Below are 19,254 nucleotides of genomic sequence, written 5' to 3' on the forward strand. Positions count from 1 at the left end.
TCCTGAAAATTTGGTTTGTGGGAAAAAAAAAATCAGATTTTTCACGATTTTTTCGGATTTTTCATCCGGTTTCACGATTTTTTCGGATTTTTCACCCGAAAACTTTTTTGGCTGGGGTACTGCACGAAACCCAGCACACATAAAAAAAATCATTGGAACTTCTCCCATTGACTTATATGCAACCTCAACAGGTCTGAGATGCCAGATTTTCAGATTCAGACTTTTCCATCCTCGGAGTTTAATAAATTTCCAAAAAATTTGTGATTTTACATAAAAAAATCATGAATTTTTAGTGATTTTTGCATTCGGAGTTTAGTAAATAACCTCCCTAAAGAGGCAGTCTCACCTTTTATAACCCATCAATGTCGATGAAGCTATAAATGTAATAAAAAAAGACATGCTAATTTCACTACTATTTGAACCATTTTCTTATATTTTGATGTTCCTTTTATTTACTTTTAATTTCTGAAATCTTTCCTAGTTCATGGTTTGGAAATTTGTTATGGAGCACACAAAGCACACATGATACATACACATGTTTGCACAACAGATGGATGATTGGACTCGGCATCAACTTAACATTGATATATTTATTATTGCAATTGTGTTAAAATGATATGTACCCTGATGATAGAAAGCAGCTGCCTAAGGTAGAAGTATATCTACCATGAATATGGATATTGGAACATGCAGTAAGACATAGAAATGTCTTCTGCCTGGAGTAGACTGTTAAAAGCTAATCAATGATTGGCTGATGTGGGTAACTGCTTTGATGAAGATTTGCCCAGCATTAGTATAAGAGGCCAATTGAGCTTAGTAAATGACCAACTCACCTTGGCTGGAAGAAAGGGTTTTATCTCGAAAAAGGTTAACATACTACAGCTCATTTACTAACATGGGTGCTAAAATGCTCAACTGCATTGCTCATAGCAACCAATCTGCAATCAGTTCTCATCAGTCTGCTACCAATGTCGGACTGGGGTTTTTGGGCCCACCAGAATCCTTACCCCAAGGGCACCAGCCCTGACCCCCAAAGTCCTCCCTGTGTCCATTGCAAATCCCCAAGGTCCTCCCTCTGTCCATTGCAAATCCACAACAGAGACTCTTACATGGTTGCAAACCAGCAGCCAAGGCCCATATCCCACATGTCTTCCTTGTATCTCTGGCCACACTAACAATCACAAAAAAAAGGTTTCCCCTGCCTGCCATGCAGATCCTACGCTGGGGCCTACTGGGCATTGGCCTTGCAGGATTTTTCCAGGTGGCTCAGTCCGACTACTAAAATTTAGTAAATGAAAGCAAATGTCTTATAGGTTGATATAAGCAAAAGCACTTTAACAACTCTAATATTCAAATGTGTCAAACTGATCATATCAGTACTCATTTAAAAAAATGCTCAAGAAGAATGACCTCTCCTACCCTGAAAACTTCTGAAACAAAAAACAAGACAGCCACAAGGAACCACTGTAAATTAAAGAGAACAAAGACAAAAAAACTTAAATAAAGTTGGAAACATAAATGAAATAATTACACTGCAAAAGAGTTTCTATAAGAAAGAACAAGAAGTCCTGGAACACGTGATGTGGGACAGGTTTCTGGATGTAATATTTGCTTAGGGCACAGATTTCTCAGTTTAAATGAAAAGACTTGTGGCTACAGGATGTCTGGATCTTATGGTGCACCATATGGAAGCCAGTGAGCACTACACTTTTTTCTGTTTAGCAAGAGCACTGAGAGAATGTATGATGACAATGCACATTTAATTCAGAAACTGCTGGACTGTTCTCTCAAAGTATACGCCACCATTGTCCTAATAGTTCAACATGTTGAAGATATTTATAAAAAAATAAAACACACTTACTGCATTGAACTTGTGAAAGCAAACAGAATATGCTTTGGGCTTGAAACAGTGAAATGACACAATAAAATTCAGATCAGGGAGGACATTTTTAGGATTTATGAGCAAACAGCTGAAGGTCAGCTATACAATTTAGGGAACTTGAGCTCAGGTATGAAATTCCATTTTGTATATGTGTAAATACATCCTGAGTGATTTAAACCCATTTTATGATTGGCATATTTCTTACCTAATCACAAGGTGCTAAGACTGAATAAGATACTTTGTCAGGGGTAGGGTTTTAGTTTAGGTTGAAGAGGCTGAAGGCAAGTTCCTTACGGAGAAATAATGGTCTGGAATCCTAGAGCAGCAAGAGAGAAAGGTTTATGGAAACAGATGTGGATCATATGAGAAGATGGGAACTAGGAGAGGGACCTATGAAAGTTGAGGAACATATGGAGACAAAAGCAAAGAACTATAGAGAGGTACAAAGGAGTGAAACGTTTTGAATGTCAAGAGAAGGATTTCGTAATATATAATATGCTTAAAGGGATCCTGTCATCTGAAAACCTGTTTTTTTTCAAAACGCATCAGTTAATAGTGCTACTCCAGCAGAATTCTGCACTGAAATCCATTTCTCAAAAGAGCAAACAGATTTTTTTTATATTCAATTTTGAATTCTAACATGGGATTAGACATTTTGTCAATTTCCCAGCTGCCCCTGGTCATGTGACTTGTGCCTGCACTTTAGGAGAGAAATGCTTTCTGGCAGGCTGCTGTTTTTCCTTCTCAATGTAACTGAAGGAGTCTCAGTGGGACATGGGTTTTTACTATTGAGTGTTGTTCTTAGATCTACCAGGCAGCTGTTATCTTGGGTTAGGGAGCTGTTATCTGGTTACCTTCCCATTGTTCTTTTGTTTGGCTGCTGGGGGGAAGGGAGGGGGTGATATCACTCCAACTTGCAGTACAGCAGTAAAGAGTGATTGAAGTTTATCAGAGCACAAGTCACATGACTTGGGGCAGCTGGGAAATTGACAATATGTCTAGCCCCATGTCAGATTTCAAAGTTGAATATAATAAATTCTGTTTGCTCTTTTGAGAAATGGATTTCAGTGCAATATTCTACTGGAACAGCACTATTAACTGATTCATTTTGGAAAAAAAATTTTTTTGCATGACAGTATCCCTTTAAAGATCAACGATAATACATTTTACCAGGGGAGGAGAGGGCTCTTAGGTGAGATATATTGAGCAGGGGATTGGTACAAGTTTCAGAAGCTCATCCAAAGTAAGTTGCAGTTGTCTAGCTGGTGTATGGTGAGGCAACGGTGTATGTCTTATTGCTTTAGAAGGAAAGGGACATATTTTTGCAATATTGCCAAAGGAAAGAGTTCTAATTATTATAATTAATGTGATTGCAGAAGTCAGCTAACCCAGGGCAGTGTGCTGAATTAAAAAGCGTTAATGAGCATGTCATCAGTTGAAACTTTCGAGGTCTAGCTTTAGGTAACATCATAAATGTAACACTGTTTGTATTAATATGTTGCAATTCCAAAATATAAACAGCCATTGTCATTTTAGCTGAAATATGCAAAAACATGTTTTGCTCACGGTACAACTAGTTCATGTCATGCTATTATGGTGGAATAAAAAAAAAAAAAGACATTTTAAGAAATTGGCATTAAGGCATCGAGTGTTAAGAGACAATAACTAAGGATTGTGATAAAGTATATAATGGAATTTTGAATAAAAGCTCCACACTGTTTAATTTGCAGTAGAACTCACTGCCATTAACTGCTTTATCAAAAGCATAAATAGCACCATTTTTATACCCAAGGTCCAACATGCTTAGAGGGACTATGAAAATATGTGTGTGTATTCACTGCCATTAATTGTGTTATCAGGAGCATAAATAGTTCCTCTTGTATACCCAAGGCCCAACTGGCTTACAGGAAAAAGAAGCCTATGCACTTGGTTTCTGTAATTAAAATGACCAAAAAAAAAAAATACTCAACACAAAAACTGATTGATTAATTTGTGATGAATTACAAAGACGTGATGAATTAATTGCTACGACTGTTGACAAATAGTGATAATGTCACCTATTCACAAAATGTTATATATTTAAAATGGATTGAAGAAATTAATCTTTAGTGCTTAATTTTAATTTTAAGTTATTTTTTTTAGTTTTGATTTTAGTGCAGCTTTAGAAAAATAGATAGGACATATGTAGAAGTGTGAAGTACCCCCAATAGGTTAAAGGGATACTGTCATGGGAACATTTTTTTTTTTTTTAAATGAATCAGTTGATAGTGCTGCTCCAGCAGAATTCTGCACTGAAATCCATTTCTCAAAAGAGCAAACAGATTTTTTTATATTCACTTTTGAAATCTGACATGGGGCTAGACATATTGTCAATTTCCCAACTGCCCCTGGTCATGTGACTTGTGCTCTGATAAACTTCAATCACTCTTTACTGCTGTACTGCAAGTTGGAGTGATATCACCCCCTCCCTTTTCCCCCCCAACAGCCTAACAACAGAACAATGAGAAGGTAACCAGATAGCAGCTCCCTAACACAAGATAACAGCTGCCTGGTAGATCTAAGAACAACACTCAATAGTAAAAACCCATGTCTCAGTGAGACACATTCAGTTACATTGAAAAGGAAAAACAGCAGCCTGGCAGAAAGCATTTCTCTCCTAAAGTGCAGGCACAAGTCACATGACCAGGGGCAGCTGGGAAATTGACAAAATGTCTAGCCCCATGTCAGATTTCAACATTCAATAAAAAAAATCTGTTTTCTCTTTTGAAAAATGGATTTCTGTGCAGAATTCTGCTGGAGTAGCACTATTAACTGATGTGTTTTGAAAAAAACATGTTTTCCGATGACAGGATCCCTTTAAACTAACTTAAGTTTTACATCCTGCCATTTACTATTAACAGAGATCTAACTAACATAAAAAACTTGAACTGGAATGGCCTGTGAAAATTAAAAAGTGCTCAGTGAAACGGATGACATCTGTATGTCTAGATTAATATAATTATGAGGCCTGGTATGCCTGGGGGTTTCTGGATAATGGATCTTTCTGTAATTTGGATTTTCACCTAACTAGAACATCATATGAACATTAAATAAACCCAATAGGCTGGTTTTGCTTCCAATAAGGATTAATTATATCTTAGTTGGGATCAAGTACAAGCTACTGTTTTATTATTGAGCCAGGGAAGTTATATATAGTTATATATATTTTCAATCTAACTTACTATGTTACTATATCATTACAGAGAAAAAGGAAATTATTTTTTAAAAATTTGGATTATTTGATATAGGTTTTCTGGATAATGGATCCCATACCTGTAGAAAGATTAGACCGGTGTATAAAATGAATGTAAAATCCCGTAGTTCAAACAAAATGCTTGTTTAACCAGAGTTTTCTACAAGAATCATTTATTATAAATCTTGGAGGAAGCCTACTTCTTTATTACTTTTATTACGGTCCAACCATGCAATGACTTTAGTAGAACTTTAAGACTAGACAACAAAACCCTTTACTTTATTTGAAGTTCATGTTCATGTTTTCTTTGTTGCATTATATTGTGCTGTCTCTTTAAATGCTCCTGAACCAGCACAATGCACAAAAGCCATGAAAGGAGCTGTGTTTAGAGAAGGTCAGATAAGGTGATGTGGTTTCTTTTTCAACTCAGTGTTTATTTTTATTTCTTTTGAAGGAGAACTAAAGCCTAACTAAAGAAGTAGGTAGAAATGTTGTACATTATGTTTTGTGTTCTGTACCAGCCCAAGGCAACCACAGCCCTTTAGCAGCAAAGATCTGTGTCTCCAAAGATGCCCCAGTAGCTCCCCATCTTCTTTTCTGCTGATTCACTGCACATGCTCTGTGCTGCTGTCACTTACTGAGCTTAGGGACCCACTCACAATATACAGTACACATAGAATAGAAATGTCACAATATAAGGCTGATTAGTAATTAATACAGATAATTACTACATGGCAGCACAGAAACCAGTGCAATTAGCATCGGAATTTAATAATCAGTCCTAATATTAAATGTCCTAAAAATGTCGTGCGGCAAATTTTTTTTTTGACGCGCGTCTTTTTTGTCGCACACCGCCATACAAGCCTATGGCTGTCATTTCTGCGGCGAAACAAGGTGAAAACATTCGCCCATCCCTAGTTGGATGCGTGGAATCTAATATAAGTAATACAAATGTCGCATCTACAAACTAATTGCATCTGACTGTCAGATAAGAACGCTGCACGTTTCGTCTTCATCCGACAGTCGTATCGTGACGGAGGCAATCAGTTTGTAGATGCAACATTTGTATTACTTACATTAGATTCGGCACATGTGACGTGACGCCTGCGCTTCTTCTCATCGCGTCGGATGGGAAGGAAGCACATTGTGTAGTTCCAGCCTTAAAATTGCAAAATCTCCACTAGGCCCTTAAGGTGGCCATGCACAGGGAGATCAGCCCGTTTGGCGATGTCGCTAAATGAGCAGATCTCTCCCCGATATGCCCACATTGAAGTGGGAGCTATTGGGCTGATCCGATCGTGGGCCCTAGGGCCCAATGATCGGATCAGAATGGAGGTCAAACGGCGGTCAGATGGGATCGCGTCCATGATCCAATAGGATTTTTTAACCTGCCCGATTGGCATCTGCCCAACTTTTTGCCAGATGTCGATCGGGACGCCCATCGGATGGCCCTACACATGAGCCAATAAGCTGTCAACTCGGTCTGCACCAGCTTTTATCGGCCCCTGTATGGGGGCCTTTAGCCAGATATAAGTTGTCAAACCTGGTCAGGTTATTCTTAATGGATAAGTAAAGGCTCTATTTACTTGGGTGTGCCAAATGTTAGGCACCCGAAGTGATTGTATATACTTACCTCACAACCCGGGCCGGTGCTCCTATCAGCAGAAAACTGCACCGGTCCTGGGGTTATTCCAGCGAGCACCATGGAGCGTTTGGCTTCCTTCTTCTTCTTTCTTTGCGTGGGTGCCCATGTGCAGTAGTGCAAAAAGTGGAACTTTAACGCAGAAGTCGGCTATTTTGTTCTACTGCTCATGAAGAAAGAAGAATGAAGCCGATTGTTTTCAAAGTGCTTGCTGGAAAAACCCCCGGAGCAGTGCACCAGCCGGGGTGTAAGGTAAATATATATAATCACTTAATTGGGGGTGTCTAACTTTTAGCACCCCCGATTAAATAGGCCTTCCTTTCTCCTTTAAAAATTCACTGCAGGGTTAGAAGGTTGCCAGCTGGATATATGCAAACTATCTCCAATTTTCCCCTTAGCGTAGGAAAGTGTAGACGGCTAGAGAGTGTATCTGTAAAAATGGTGAGTAGCTTATGGAGCATGAATGTAAAAAAGGGTTCTACCTGAACTTTTGACACGGCGCAGTAAGTGCACCACCATTATTTCATATTGTTCCTGGATTTCACTCACAAAATCTGGTAACGTTGGTGCAGCTACTTTTGCAGCAATAACAATGTATTAATTGATGTGGGCTGCATCTAGTCTTCCTGCACCATTGATTATATCTTCAGCAATATATATCGGTTAGGACTACAACTCCCTAGTACACAATTCCTGCTTGTGTATATAATACAGTATATGATATAATGCATTTGTACAAAATAATTCTCTCATGGAGCCACATACTGTCAACATTTAAGGTGGAAGATGTCCCCATTGTGACCAATCAAAAACAACAGATCATACAGACAGTATAGAGGTGCTTATATCATGCACAGTTTATAAACTCAACTGAATATTAATGGTAATTAATCTGCAAATTGTTTTTTATCTGGTTTCAAGCCAAAGCAGCATAGAGTCCTAGCTATGGTAGAAAATAGTGGGCTGAGTGATATCACATTAAGAGCTCTAAGTAACTGTGGGTGTTTACCATCTGGCCCGGGTGATTTACTCGCCTTCACTTCCTTAAATCTCTTTTTTTTTGCCTTTATCAACCACATTAATATAAGATAAAAAAAACATTTTGTAGCACGGATATTGTATATGCAAAACGCATTAACACCTAAAATAAAGGTGATACTAGCGCTGTGGTGTTTTATTTGGATCACAGTTTATGCTTTTCCTCAGGCATCCATGCCAACTTTTTCCTGACCTTTGACATATTTCACATCATAGTTTTACCCTAATTACAAATTATATCCCCATATCTTTTCCTTCACTAAGGGTCAGATTTATCAAGGGTCGAATTTCGAAGTGTAAAATACTAAGAGGCCCTTAAAATACATAAGGAATAGTGTTTGCCCAGCTAGTTTGACCCTTACCACAAGGGTGCTGTTCTGTTTTCCATGGACAGTAGACCCATGCCACTAAAACTAAAGCCCCCGAGAGTTGCTTCTTAGCTTTTGGCTGCTCAAGGGGTCAAACCCACACCACTGCAATTACTTCTTCTAGACAAAATGAGTAGAGTTCCTGGGTTAAAATATGGAAATTCCACCTTAAAGTTACCAGTGGCTGGTTTATGCTGCTCCTTGGTGAGGTGCCACTTAAGGCAAGATTCTCACCTTTGCTCATGTCAGAAGTGCTGCTGGGCCCATGGTTTTTTTAAATTCCAGATTTTGGCTGGTTGTTCTGCTTCCCCCAATGAACCCTGGGAAATGTGCAACCCTACCTGATGCACTTTAGGAAATTTAGAATTGGCACTGTTACAGTATAATAAATAAACAAGTAGGCTTTTGTCCAAGTAGCAAGTGCTACTTCATAAAGTCTCAAAGCAACTCTTTCAAAGTCGGAAGAAAAGCAAAATATTTATCAGTTGAGTCATTCATTTATATTTAATGCCATCTCAATAGAATTTCAACAGATTGAACAAAAAATATTTTCTATCCTATTACAAAATGTCACTTAGGAAGATTCCCCAGGTCTGAGCCAGAGAAAAAGAAATGTATAAATGTATCAAATGCTTTAGCAAAGTTTAAGTATATCACATCCACTGCCAACCTAGAATCAAGGTCCCTACTTACATTCTCATAAAAAGAAATTAAGTTAGTCTGGCAAGATCTATTACGCATAAAACCATGCTGGTACAAACTCATAGTATTATGATTTGTAGTAATAGAATATTAGTTTCCCAATTGAATAAAGCAGGTTATCAGGTTTAAGAGGATGTAATACTACCGACTCTAGATTTGTAGAATAATCTTTCATACAGATTGATATATAAATCATTTACTGATCCAAAAAAGCCTTTTATAATTATTGACTTGGTTGTCTATATTGAACCTGTAAATAAAGCTACAATCTACAATACATAATTTTAAAAAAATTGCACAGAATGAAATCATAAGCCCGGCCAATATTTTGATTATAACCCAACAGGCCAAAAATCTGCATACAAGTCCAAGCCAACCTGCCTTGCAAGTTCTGTTTAGAAACTGAGCAGATGTGTTGGAAAATCTGTTCAGCTAATGATGGCATCAACCCATGTATGTGGTCTACATCCAGACACGCTTCTATGGTTCCCCTGGTCTCTAGTCATTAACCAACTGTCAAAAGACTAAATTGTGCCCTTATTGGGAAATCTGACTATCTGGTTGTGTGACAAATTAGCCACAGATCTGGAAATCCAGGTGGAATCACTAGAACTGCCAAGTGTAACTAGCAGTTTCTGTGCAATGATCTGACCATTCCATCAGCAGTACAAAACATGGTATTGCATTTTAAGAATATTGATGGTGCACTTTGTGATGTTGACCAGTGATCACCACACACACCTCTTGAGCTCACAGACCACTGAACTGTTGTTTTTGATCCACCAGAATCAATTCTTGGTCAGTCCAAATTCTTGGATGATGGCTTCATACATAAAAGCAAAAAATATTAAACAGGATGAGTAGGCAGCTTTGGCGACCTATTATATTTGTTACTACTACTGTCCATTACTGAAACCCATCAACCTAAACACTGGTGATAAGGGGACTACATAATTCATGGCTGACATTGGTAATTGTCTTGTACCTTATCGCACCTGCAACAAAAATTTTAAAAAATCTTCCAACCCCACTCGTTTCCTCCTTTACAAAAGGGAAAATTACATTAGAATTCCGACTGGAAATCCTGGTGGATTACAAGCAGTTCAGATTTCAATCCATTTATTAATACTTTTCTGACAAATGTCCTGCTTTAAAGAATTGGCGAGTTTATTAGTTGAATTTCTGCTTTGCTCAGTGGACCAATGAGAACGGAATGAGTTCATCTGCTTTGTCAAACTCCATGATGTGCTACAGGGTTCTACAAAAACGCAAATCAATTTACTAGCATTGAAAATTTGAATATTGAACAACAAAGAATCTAGCAGAAAGTGTCTGTGGACAATCAAACCTGGGAGCCAAAGAATTTCACCCAGGTTCAAGAAGTTTATGGGGATAGCTGGAGAGGGGCAAATGTATTGTTCCGAAATCATCTTCTGTGACACCTGCTATGGCTTACTACACCCCAGCATACTTATGTCATAATAGTAAATAAAACCAGCTTATTTTATAAATGCATTATGCTCATTCACAAGGGACTATAATGTAGTATTTTTTAAAGCAAAACAACACGAATCGCCCCACTATCCCTTGGTTTTTATCCTTCTAATTCAAGTAGAGGTCTGACTGCAGTCAGTATTCAAAAATTTCACAATATCCAAGGAATAGAAAAGAACCCCCACTTGAACAATCTAAACTAAGGCAGTCACAAAGTATTTTTGACACACTTATTACAAGTCGGTTAAATAGTAAGGACTTAAATAAACACCACTAATCAGTGCATAAGGTTGATAGTAACACTTGTTGAAAATTTATAAAGTGCAGTGCAATGAGTTAATTGTGAGGAGCTCAAAAGCCAAAAAATCTATAATACCACAGTAATATTGAGCCAATTAATAAAGTGATACCTGAATTGATCACTAATACCTAAATTAATTGTAATGCTAAAAAATATAATTAATTTGTATAAGAAATTTACTAAGATGAGAATATTAAATTAGTGGTGTTTATTTAAGTGCTTACTATTTAACCGACTTGTAATAAGTGTGTCAAAAATACTTTGTGACTGCCTTAGTTTAGATTGTTCAAGTGGGGGTTCTTTTCTATTCCTTGGATATTGTGATATTTTTTAAAGCAGTAAATTAGACATTTTGCTATAAAATTCATAGCATTGTTTATGGCATTCCTCCACCTCTGTTACACCAATAAACAGCAATAAATATAGCCCATTAATTATTTACCAACTCACAGTACCTCTATAATATCACCATGGCCACTTTTGGAAGGAAAATGTAACTTGTTAAAATTCATTTGCCATTTTACAACCTCTGTTTAAAAAAAAAAAAAAGAATTAAAAAGGCATTAGGTAAGAATTCCTTTACCCCACCCTATAACTGTTCCCAGTCCTTCATACGGCATGAGAACGAGTAATCTCTTAATTCTTCTTTTTAAGATTTCTTCTCTGTTACCCTTCAATACCATTAAACTTCCTGTAATTGGAATATTGAGTTACAAACCCGTAGCTGCTTGTTAAGCTGATGCTGTTCAGTATCGCAAAGAGGAAAAAAAAGAAACATGTTGGAGAGTGAAAGGATGGCTTAGCTTTCATTATTTCTGAAGGGCTGATTAAAATTTCCCAAATGCACTTGAGATGGTGCACGTGAATTCTATAGAATAGGCCTCTCACCGCAGGGGACATACATTATTCAAAACAAACCCTAATAAAGCTATTTTGTACAGCAATAATGAGATATTGTTGGATTGTCCATTTTAGCCAATGTAGCGGCTTCTATCAACTGCTTTCTGCTCAGGTAATTAGAAGGTTTTTTTTGGGAGTTGTCTGGTATCACATTTTTGCAAATGCAAAGTCTAGAATTTTAAATTAAAAATGCTGCATGTGTATCTATGCGTCTCGACGGATTTATAGGTTAATTTTGTACCAAGAGCAGCAGGATTTAGAAAAGGTTTAGTTTTTCTAGAAATGCCCCATTAAAATGAGCATTTTGCTGATTTCCTCAGAAGCACAAAAATGTTATAAAAATAAAGGGAGACTTGTATAGCTTTGCTCACAAGCTAAAGACCCTGGTATTTGGTGCATTCTAGTGTTCCGAGGGTGATCCAAGTCTATCGCGATAATTGGGAAAAACTCTAGGAAGTTGGTAACGTTAATCTACTGAGGCAATCTATGGGGGAGGATTGATACTAAGGGAAAGAGAATGGAAGGAAGTTGCAAACAGTTTAAACTGAGTTGCCATCATGAGCCCCTCCAGGTATTATGAACAAAAGCACCAGCACTATGGCAGGCAGGTAGGTTAGCAATGAAAGTTCAATAAGCAGAATCTCAGAAAATTTATAGAAAAAAGAAAAATAAATGCTCATCTCTTAGAGCATTTGCGGGCAGATTTACTCGAGGGCGAAAATTTGCCATCGCTACACTTCGTTATGCGAATATTCAATCAGACAATGCTCATTCGCTGGAATGCGGAGTTATGTTGTGGGCAGGGCCGCCATCAGAAATCACAGGGCCCCATATGAAAAAATTTCCTGGGCCCCCTGGGCTGCACCCACCACAAGCCCCACCTACAGGTCCTCCCTCCCCACCCCACAAGTCCACCACACACAAAAAAAAAAAACATTGGTGGCTATGGTTCCCACATGTTAATAAAAAAAATATTGGTGGTCATTGCAAAAAAAACTTGCCCCCCCCAGAAGTTTAAAAAAAATTGGTGCCCAGGGCCCCACCACACAACAGGGACCACAAAGGGTTGCCTTTAGGGGGGCCCTACCATGTTACACTTACTTCATTAGTGTGGCCCCCCTGCTGTCAGTGAGCTGCCAACTACAGAAGGGAGGAGGGGAGCACAGGTGGCTGCATCTTCTTCCAGTGACAGCATTTTCTTCCCTTATTGGTCACAGAATTTCAAGTCCTGGTAAAGCTGAATGGTGATTGGATGAGCTGGAGGAGAAGTTCAAACCTCAGCTATCCAATCCCTGAGCAGCTCAACCGGGACTTAAACTCAGGGACCAATAAGGGGAAGTAATGGACAGAAGATACCTCCCCTTGTGCTCCCACCCTGCCTTCCCGAAGTCAGCAGCTCTCAGAAAGCAGGGGGGCCCCGCTAATCAAGAAAGTGTGGCGTGGCAGGGCCCCCCTTACCCTCGGGGGCCCCCTACAACTCTCCCCCCTGTCCCCCCCTGATGGCTGCCCTGGTTGTGGGCGATGAACGCTGGCGGCGTTTCTCTAGCAATACTTGGGCAATGCGAACAACTGAAAGCGAAGATGCACTAGCGTTCATTTCTGCCTAGTGTAAATTCGCTATAGGTCCAGCGCTCAGGTTAATTTGCATACAGTGGGAAATTTAGAGATGAATGGACGTATATATTGCAGCAAATACATTACACTACACAAGCCCAGGGAACCTTAATAAAGACAATAGAGTTGTTATATTGCCCTACACATGAGCCCACTGTATAGTTTATGTGCCATATGTTAGGAAATGTAGGGGGAACCCGGTTACCCCACAAAAAAAACATTTTTAAGACTTTTGCAGGCTATCACTCTGAAAAAGGAAAAGACACAGTGTTTTTTAGACTTAGAAGCTTTTTCCACTAAAAAATATGATGTAAGTAACAGAAGATTGAGGAAGATCTATGCACTCCAGTGCACTTCATCTGGTCTGAGCCGGCGAAGGCAAGTCTGGCGAAAGAGGTAACGTTCAGTAAAATCCGCATTTCATTGAATTTGCAGAGTAATGTCCATTCGCCAGAGAGAATTGTCGCCTGGCGATAGAGTGCGAATGAGCGATAGCGTCTATCTCTTTCACTAGCTAAGTGACGCCTGCGCCCGTTAGTAAATTGCCGATGTCCCTAATTGACGCTAGCGTTAGCCACTTCGCCCTCAAGTAAATCTGCCCATTAGAGTGAAAAAAACCTTTCGTGTTCTTGTCAAGGACATAGATCTCAAATATGTGATGGCAATAGTTGATATATTCTAATAAAGAATAGAAAATGTTCTAAACTCCGTATAACTAAAGTATGAGTATATAGTATATTAAAAAAAATCTGTACAACAAGTTATAATATTGAACTTTTTTATATTAAATAATAGCGTTCTACTAATATGGCTCAAAGGTTTTATGACTGGACTATGAGTCATTGAAACTTGGTGAGTCTGATCCTTGTAGGACGAGGACAAAAGTTATTTAATATCCATATGTCTCCAGCAGAAAGCCAATTTGTCTCATGTGAATGTTAACCTCATTCTGCCAGTTCTCTTCAATATATCAGGGATTATATTATTTTTCCAATTTTATTGGTCCCCCCAAGCTTTTGAGAGGATATTACTGACTGTGCCTACATTTTTGCCTTGCCTAGGAAACTACCTGCTGACTACAGGCTTTCTGACATCTCCCTCAGGGCTTCTATTGTGTTTATTCCCACCATCAGGTGGAAAGGTCCAGTAGGCAAGGGTTATAATATGGGAGCATTGCTAGCTGAATGGGGCCATAAGTGGAACGTTCCGTAGTAGGAACTACTACTCATACCTTGTACAAAGAGATACATAAGTCTCTTCCTGCATTATTCCCCTGTACTAAGCACAGTTCCTTTGAAAGTATTTGAGGCTTAAAGGACAAGTAAACCTTTAAAATAAATGAATGTAAAATAGACGAGGGTGCTATTCTAAGAAAATTTGCAATATACATTTATTATTTATTTTGTTTTTATTCCAAGATATTAAGGGATACATGTACTGTTAACTGTTCCAACAGCGCCACCTGCTGGTCAGTTTCTGACCAGTCTGACCACCAAGTAGTCAAGGAAGTTGTCAGGAGAAAGAAAGAGGCTGCTCTGATGTTCTTCTGCTTAGGAAAGTTTTGAGAAAGGTTTAAAAAAATTTTCCTAAGTAGAAGAACATCAGAGCAGCCTCTTTCTTTCTCCTGACAACTTCCTTGACTACTTGGTGGTCAGACTGGTGGGAAAATGACCAGCAGGTGGCGCTGTTGTAACAAAATTCATTCATATTAACAGCACATGTATCCCTTAATATCTTGAAATAAAAACAAAATAAATAATGAAAGTACATTTTAAAATTTCTTAGAATAGCCCCCTCATCACTTTTACATTTACTTATTTTAAAGGTTTACTTATTCTTTAAGTGTTTTTTTACTACTGATGGGCAAATTTGTCCCGTTTCCCCGGAAAAATAGGCGCGCATATAAAAATTTTCAAAATAATTTTGATGCCCATTGACTTCAACGCGTCTCACGAATTTCATGGGAAATGTGCGAAATGCATTGAAGTCAATGGGCGTCAAAATTATTTTGACACGCATTAATTACGTCGCCAGCGACAATTTTTATATGCGTGCCGATTTTGTCCAAATGCATTAAATTCAATGGCAATCCGAATAATTTCTGACACAGGCCCAAATTTTTTCAACGCAGCGGATTTTTTGCTGGCAAATTTCGGAACAGTTTTGCAAATTTATTTGCCGTCAGCGAAACGCGGAAATTCGCCACAAATTCTCTTTACATTTTAGAATCTGTTGTTCCCAAAGTTGTTTTGAAACCTTAAAGGACCAGTAACATCATTTCTTTTTTAAATTCGTTAGTATACAACAAAAAAAACCACAAAGACAAATTAAACGTTGAAATCGCTAAGTCTTCAGAAAAGGCGATCCGGCGATCCATCATGTGGTGCTCGATTTTTCCTACCTGCCTTCCTTATAGGAGATAGCCAGGGAGTAGAAATTGAGCGTCGCACGATGGATCGTCGCCCTGTCGCCTTTTCTGAAGAATGAATTCCCACCAGGCTGCACTGAATATAATGAGGAGTTAATGCTCAGAAGCCTCCACTGGGATACTGACAAAATTTTTTTTTGATAGAAAATAATTTTCATTTTTGCATCTAGTCTTACCTTTCCAGAAAAACACTTTTATCCTGCATATGCTGAATATAAACAAATGACTAAAAAATCTGATGTTCCTCTTGGAGAAAAGATCTATTAAAATCAACCCACACATTACTTTGGCTAACACATAGTTAGTGGGTGGCTTGAAAACTGTACATATCCTAACTATGTTTATGTAGGGAAGGAAACCCTAAAATATCCTTCTTCATGGAATACCTTTTAGGTGAACTCTTGTTTCCTGAAATACAATACAATTTAAAGGAATTATCCCCAAAATGCTCTGCTTTATGTCTATGCAATTTGTTTAGTGCTGGGAATTTACTTTTACTAAAGATATATATAGATATATATATATATAGTTTTCATAAAATTACATATTTGAATACTACTGATAAGCTTTCTTATCATTAGTGATGGGTGAATTTGCGCCGTTTTGCTTCGCCGAAAAATTTGCGAAATTCGCGAAACGGCAAAAAATTCACGAAACGGCACCCGTTTTTCCGACGCCGGCGCCCGTTTTTGACGCCAGCATCCGTTTTTTCGAAAAAAAAATTTTTGACGCCGGCAAATTTTTTCTGCGAATTTTCGCGGGCGAATAAATTCGCCCATCACTACTTATCATTGTTAAATATCTCTGTTAACATTTCAAATGTTTAAGACTTTAAGCTTTATTCTAAATATTGTTAGAATATCCCTCATATAGAATTGCTGCTATCATCCATACAGGGACAGATGGGGATTAGTGATGGGTGAATAAATTCAGCAAGCTTGAATTCGCGGCAAATTTCTGCGTTTTGTCGCTGGCGAATAAAATCATGAAACTGCAGTAAAAGTTTGCCGTAGAAAAATTTGTCACATCGGAAAAAAGTCAGAATAGTCGCACGAATAAACATTGTCACGTGTCAAAGTTATTCGGATGCCCATTGACTTTAATGAATTTGCCCTAAATAGGCGCGTGTATAATAATTGTCGCGGGTGTCAAAATTGACGCGTGTCAAAATAATTTTGACGTCCATTGACTTCACTGTGTTTTGCTAATTTTTCGCCGTTTCACTAAATTTCGTGGGACAAACGGGAAAAAATCACCCATCACTAATAGGGATGTTTTTTGAACAACATATCATCTATAGGGGTCAGATGCGTTGCTAGCCAAACACTTTTCCCATTAAAAGTTTCAGTGACCCATAGCACAATGACTACCAGCCTTACAAGACTCAGTGGCCTCCAGCACAAAATGTTCCAGTGACACCTAGCAATAAATGGAATACTGCCTCCATACATTACATGGTCCAGAGAATCCACAATATTAAATATTAATGTTTAATATTATATGGCTTTGTAACCTATAGCATTCAAAGGAACTCTGTGGGGTACCACAAAACGGCACAGTATCCAACAGCAAGGAAAACTAAACCCTAAAAATTAATATGGCTACAAATGCCACATTTTAAAAATTGAACTTACTGAACCGAACCATCCTAAAATTCAGCACACATCAAAAAATCATTGGGACTTATATTTAACGTCGACAGGTCTGAGATGCCGGATTTTTTGATTATGACTTTTTCATCCTCGGGGTTTAATAAATTACAAAAAATTTGTGATTATTTAAAAGTCAGGTTTTATAAGAAAAAATCAAAAATTTTTCAGGATTTTTGCATTCTGAGTTTAGTAAATAACCCCCTAAGTGTTACCCTGGGCAAAGGCCCCTAATGTTTTACTTACCCCTCGATGCAGATTCCGGCAGAGAAGATGGCTGAATCTGCACCGAGGGGTAAATAAAGATTTAGGGGCATTTGCCCGGGATGACCCTTAGGCTGGGGGGGAGGGGGGTCTATGTAGGGTAGGGGTTTTCTTAACTTTAGGGTTGAATTCTCCTTTAACTTATAATAAAGATGTGTATATATATATATATATATATATATATATATATATATATATATATATTTTTTTTTTTTTTTTAATAAAAATGTTGTCTTAAAGATCACTGTTCTCTAGATCTATGAACAAACAAGTATTTACCAAAAATATCAGACTAGCTTGCTGTCAGGCAGGACCCTCACATTTTCCACGCTGCAACTTCCCAGAGGACTAGACCCAAGTTTGGGAACAACAGTCAAAGTGTATTGAATAATTGCTGCTATTAGTGTTAATTATCATGTTAATGAATGTAATTATTAGTACTGGTCTTTCAATCAGTCAGCATGTCAAGAAGAGACTTTGCAGACGTTTCTTATATTCATACAAGTATGTATTGTAATAAGAAAAGTGACTTTAATGATCAATCACTCTTTGATTCTTATTCACACACTTCTGAATGGTGAGATATTTATTTTTTATAGGTGGAAATCACTTTTAATAGTATAATAGTGGTTTTTGTAGTAGATAGATAGTAGTAATTGCAAAGTTTTTTATAGACGATTGCCAGCTAAATACTGTATATATATTTAGGGGCAGATTTATCAAGGGTCGAAGGCAATTAGAGGTAATTTTATGGATACTTTGACCATCGAATAGGCTACTACGACTTCGACTTCAAATTCAATTTGAAGTAAAAATTCTTAGAATATTCGACCATTCAATAATCGAAGTACTGTCTTTTTAAAAAACTTCGCCAAATTAAACCTGCCGAAGTGCTATGTTAGCCTATGGGGACCTTCTAGAACATTTTTCTAAGTTTTTTGAATCTGAAGAAAAATCGTTTGATCGATGGATGAAATACTTTGAATCGTTTGATCCGAAGGATTTCATCAAACGATTTTACTTCGACCGCAAATGGCCTAATTAGATGTAAAAAAACTTCGATATTCGAAGTCAAAGTTTTCCAATTCGATGGTTGGATTTTGAAGCTTTTTCTACTTCGAAATTCGACCCTTGATAAATCTGCCCTTAAATGTGTCATACCGGTTCACAGAACATTCTGATTTCATGACATGGTTATAAACAATACATTTTTTAAAGGATATTTAAAATGTTGGCTTGTCATATTAAACCTCAGTTTTAGTTGAATGGCTTGAGAACATTGGCCTGATATCACCAATTAAAAAAAATGGTTCCATTTGCATCTTTCACTTACCACAAGCAGATACAGCTTCCTTAGTTGCACTCTGGAAAAGAGGAAAGAGCATGGTAAATATCTTAATGACTTTCACAAGTCCAATTTCAAAAATTTCTCTTTTATTTTAGGCTGTGATGGAGTGTCCAGTGAATATCTATGGTGTACATGTACAAGAACAATGGTGATACTTGAACTCACATAACAAATATATAGAATACTTATTTGACGATCAATGAAAAAAACTGGCAAAAGAAACGTTTCCAATATTTAAGCACTTGTATATTGGGGTTGCCCAACCTAATTTAATCTAGTATGTTAATCATAATAATGAGACCAAGGGGCAGATTTATCAAGGGTCGAATTGAAAAATCAAATTTTTAAATTAGAATTTCGAGCTTACTTTAGCATACTTCAACTAGGGAATA

At 37.7% G+C, this 19,254-nt stretch overlaps 1 long non-coding RNA gene across 1 annotated transcript in view; it reads right to left on the reverse strand.

Moving 5' to 3' along the window:
- Window positions 1-19,254, reverse strand: part of LOC108709202 — a 211,807-nt gene that overhangs the window by 88,615 nt on the left and 103,938 nt on the right. Inside the window, exon 3 of the long non-coding RNA XR_001934589.2 lies at window positions 18,848-18,878. This is a non-coding gene — a long non-coding RNA (uncharacterized LOC108709202). The remainder of the gene's footprint in view (window positions 1-18,847; window positions 18,879-19,254) is intronic.

This window comes from Xenopus laevis, chromosome 2S (assembly GCF_017654675.1).
Source record: "Xenopus laevis strain J_2021 chromosome 2S, Xenopus_laevis_v10.1, whole genome shotgun sequence".
Lineage (NCBI taxonomy): Eukaryota > Metazoa > Chordata > Amphibia > Anura > Pipidae > Xenopus > Xenopus laevis.